Genomic DNA, 4,866 nt, shown 5'->3' with positions numbered 1-4,866 from the left:
GGAACCACGAGCCTTCTTGAGGGAAGCTCTGGTTTGCAAGAAGTTTACACCAAAGCTTGTCCCAATTCGGCCAAAAAATAACCGCATCATGTTGGTGCCATGTCATGACACCATGCCAAGTTTCATGATTTTTAGGCGTGTTTTGGATTTACAGAAATTAAAAAACCAAGTTTCTCAATCTTTCCGGCCGAGCCACGACGCCCACATGTTTGAATTTCACTCCCATCTCTTGCATGGAACCTAGAAATTCACCCAAGGACACACATGTGATTTTTCAAACAACTTTGGTGCACTGGAGCCCGTGCTTGTAGTTCAAATTTGAATTATGCACATTAGATGCGCAGAAACTCAATTAATGTATACAAAAGGCCAAACGAACCCGAAATAATTCCAAAATTTAGCACGATACTTCTATTTGGTCTAATCTGCCTGTATAAAAAAATTAAGGCGGGAGAAGGCAGTGCACGTATGTCGTTTCGCACACGGAGGTGACATGTTCCCTCTCAGAACCACGAGCTTTCTTGAGGGAATCTTCGGTTTGCAAGAAGCATACACCAAAGCTTGTCCCAATTCGGCCAAAAAAATTTACCGCAACATGTTGGTGCCATGTCATGACACCATGCTAAGTTTCATGATTTTTAGGCATGTTTTGGATTTACAGGAATTAAAAAACCAAGTTTCTCAATTTTCCGGCCGAGCCACGACGCCCATATGTTTGAATTTTATTCCCATTTCTTGCATGAGACCTATAAATTCACCCAAGGACACACATGTGATTTTTCAAACAACCTTGGTGCACTGGAGCATGTGCTTGTAGTTCAAATTTGAATTATGCACATTAAATGCGCAGAAACTCAATTAAGGTATAAAAAAGGCCAAACAAACCCGGAATAATTCAAAAATTTAGCACGATACTTCTATCTGGTCTAATCTGCCTGCGTAAAAAAATTAAGGCGGGAGAAGGCAGTATACGTATCTCGTTTCGCACACGGAGGTGACACGTTCCCTCTCGGAACCACGAGCCTTCTTGAGGGAAGCTCCGGTTTGCAAGAAGCTTACACCAAAGTTTGTTCCAATTCGGCCCAAAAATTTACCGCAGCATGTTGGTGCCATGTCATGACACCATGCCAATTTCATGATTTTCAGGCGTGTTTTGGATTTACAGGAATTAAAAAACCAAATTTCTCAATCTTTCCGGCCGAGCCACGACGCCCAGATGTTTGAATTTCATTCCCACTTCTTGCATGGGACCTATAAATTCACCCAAAGACACACATGTGATTTTTCAACCAAGTTTAGTGCACTGGAGCATGTGCTTGTAGTTCAAATTTGAATTATACACATTAAATGCCCAGAAACTCAATTAATGTATAAAAAGGCCAAACGAACCCGGAATAATTCTAAAATTTAGCACAATACTTCTATTTGGTCTAATCTGCCAGTGTAAAAAAATTAAGGCAGGAGAAGGCAGTGTACGTATGTCGTTTCGCACGCGGAGGTGACACGTTCCCTCTCGGAACCAAGAGCCTTCTTGAGGGAAGCTCCGGTTTGCAAGAAGCTTACACCAAAGCTTGTCCCAATTCGGCCAAAAAATTTACCACAACATGTTGGCGCCATGTCATGACACCATGCCAAGTTCCATGATTTTCAGCCGTGTTTTGGATTTACAGGAATTAAAAAACCAAGTTTCTCAATCATTTCGGCCGAGCCACGACGCCTAGATGTTTGAATTTCATTCCCATTTCTTGCATGGGACCTATAAATTCACCCAAAGACACACATGTGATTTTTCAACAAACTTTGGTGCATTGGAGCATGTGCTTGTAATTCAAATTCGAATTATGCACATTAAATGCCCAGAAACTCAATTAATGCATAAAAATGCCAAACGAACCCTGTATATTTCCAAATTAAAACACGACACTCATGTACTAGTTGCGTGTTCACTGTACGTAAATGTTCTAGCAATTCAAACACCATCCCTTCCCTCAGTAACACCATTTTGTCTTTCAAAACATAATGAAAAAATTAGGTATACCACAAACAGTTTACTAGAAAGAATCGTGTGGGATGCGATATAAAATATCTTGGTGCACCGTCTTGTCTGGCTTACGCAGGAAGCTTCGTCGTCTACAGTCCACTGCCCCCGCTTGAACCACACTTGCGCACCAGTTTCTTGCGGCACCGAGCGAAATTTTTTGCCACCGCGGAAATATCTATCTCCCCGCCCCCTCCCTCCTAGCAAAGCCACATTTCCACTGTTCCTCCTTGCTTTCCAAGTTCAAACCTTCATTGCTGCTTACTGGTAGCTCAGCCTCCTCGCCGCCGACCCTTCTTCTTGTAGCACCGCCTCCTCGCCGGCTACCCTTCTTCTTGCAGCGCTGCCTCCTCACCGGCGACCCTTCTTCTTGCAGCGGCGCCTCCTCGCCGACGACCCTTCTTCTTGCTGCGCGGCCTCCTCGCCACTGACCCTTCTTCTTGCTGCGCGGCCTCGTCGACATGGTCAGGTAATCCACACCCCACCCACACCATCCTCCTCCTTTCCTGTCCCACATGCCCCGACCGATGGAGCGACACCTTCCACCGAAATCATTGCCCCCTCCTCCAATTAAGCGTCGCCCACAACCATTTTGCACGCAGTATAACATGGAGCTCAGTAGCATGCGGCCGCACGCGCGAACGAGGTCGCTATGGCTGCCATGTGTGTCGACTGCCAGATCTTGGAGGAGCACCTCGTCTTCGAGGCCACCGTCGACACCGCCACGCGGTTGTCTACTTTAAAATACAGTTCGTGATGTTTTCTCGAGGCCACCGCCAGTGCCTTCTAGTGATTTGTCCTCTGTAATGTTAATATGCAATCTGATGTTCAATTAACAGTTTGGTCCTCTGAAATGTAATGTTCAGTTAACACTTTGGTCCAACAATTGCTACATTTCGTAGTACTGTTCTCAAGCATTCTTTGTTTTGTTAACTGTCTTATCTTCTAGGACATGTTTCTATTCTGCAATGTCGTGCTTAGTTAACTATTTTGGTTCATTTGGTCTGCTGTCCATTTAACTGTTTGGTTCAGTTTTGCAATTTGATTTTCATTTGCTGTGGGTACACTTTTGATTGTTATGCATGTGACACCAATCGAATTTGGCTGTACTCAATACATATTCTACTGATAGTATGGCAACTCTCAGTTAACCTGATCAAGATCTTCCTTATGTGTGTTGCAGGGAAATAATGAGAGACACTGCAGTTTACCATCGTGGTTTGTTCAAGCAGGGTCCCTTGGCTAATAGCACATTATTGTGCAGTTGCAGGAATCATTCTAGTATTTAGGTTTCTTACAATTTGGTCTTGCACATGTAGGTCCTGCTGTCAGAGGCTTAGACCCACTGTTCGACCCATTTTGCATATGGGGAAATGAGATGTCCATTAATATCAGTCAAGTCAAGAAACTCAGAAAGATTGTTAGGATGAAGAAACTTGCGACGAATAACAACAAGATCTTTGTTTGCACAACGAAGAAGACATCAGTCAACTATAGAATGGTACCAACTCTTTTACCTTGTTTTTACCCCTTGCGCCATTTCAAAATTTACAACAGTGATTTATGCATGGCTTTGTTTTTAGTACTTTTCAAAGCAGTTCATCGATGATTACCTCTCAAACCACCTGCATGGTCAAGAGGCAAGGAAGGTATTCATTCAACACCCACGGTACAATATTGAAGTCTTGCTGAAGAGGACGAAGGTTGGGCGGGCAATTATCCATAGCCACTGGCCTAAAGTTGCAAGGACATTCAACATCACTGAAGGCTCAATATTTTCCTTCCGCTTCTGCATTTTCCCAGATGAGATTCATCTGTCTATTTACTGTATATGATGCTACTTTCCAAAGGTTTTTGATGCTGCAGATGAAACTTGGTGCTGTTGTGTAATGGTGTAACTGAGTGCCAAAGCTATCTGATGTAATTCGATTATGAAATCCTGGTTGCTTTTATACGGATATGAAATATCTGGCGTGTTTTATAAGAAATATCAGTTTGATTAGTACATGGATTATCAATAATAGGCTAATTACCCTGCTTATTGGGGTTTTCTATTGCAAACGGTTACTCAGACATCACCATGGGCGATGAACTCAAACAACCCGCACGGTTTCTAGAAAGTAGGCGTGTTACATCAACTAACAATCACACACGGCTTCCGGCAGCGGACTGTTAGCGTTAGGCCACCTTGCACAAACGTTTCCACACAAAGAACTGTGTGTGATATACATACCTACGGAAATGTTTTTCTAGGATTCACAGTGTGGGATGTACATACCTACGAAAATGATTTTCTGGGATTCACCGTGTGGGATGTACATACGTACAGAAATGATTTTCTGGGATTCACCGTGTGGGATGTACATACCTACAGAAATTATTTTCTGGGATTCACCGTGTCGGATGTACATACCTACAGAAATGATTAGGTTTCGAGGCCTCGCCCGATCACACACGACCCCAGCCTGGGTCCCAGGAGGCCCTATCCCCGACGATTTCTGGGTCGTGTGGGAAGGACCCCCTATTGCCCACACTCACTTGGCGACGGTTCCAAATGCCGTCGCGGAAAGGGGTTAAAATCCGTTTGTTTAACACGTCGTTGTACCAGTGAGTGGAGAATAAGATACTTGGGTCACCGATGCTGCGGTCCTCGATCAACTCCCTCTGCCTCGCCGTGTGAAAGATACAAGAGATGGAGAGTATGGCATGCCGGGAGCTTGAAGAAGAAGACGTCTGATCATTCGATCGTCACACACCATCACTTTTTTTTACCATCCGGTCATCACACATCAGATTCTAAACATTTTTTATCGACCCATAACAATCAA

The sequence above is a fragment of the Triticum aestivum genome, chromosome 6D, assembly GCF_018294505.1.
Source record: "Triticum aestivum cultivar Chinese Spring chromosome 6D, IWGSC CS RefSeq v2.1, whole genome shotgun sequence".
Classification (NCBI taxonomy): Eukaryota; Viridiplantae; Streptophyta; class Magnoliopsida; order Poales; family Poaceae; genus Triticum; species Triticum aestivum.
Note: the sequence above shows the minus strand (reverse complement) of the source record.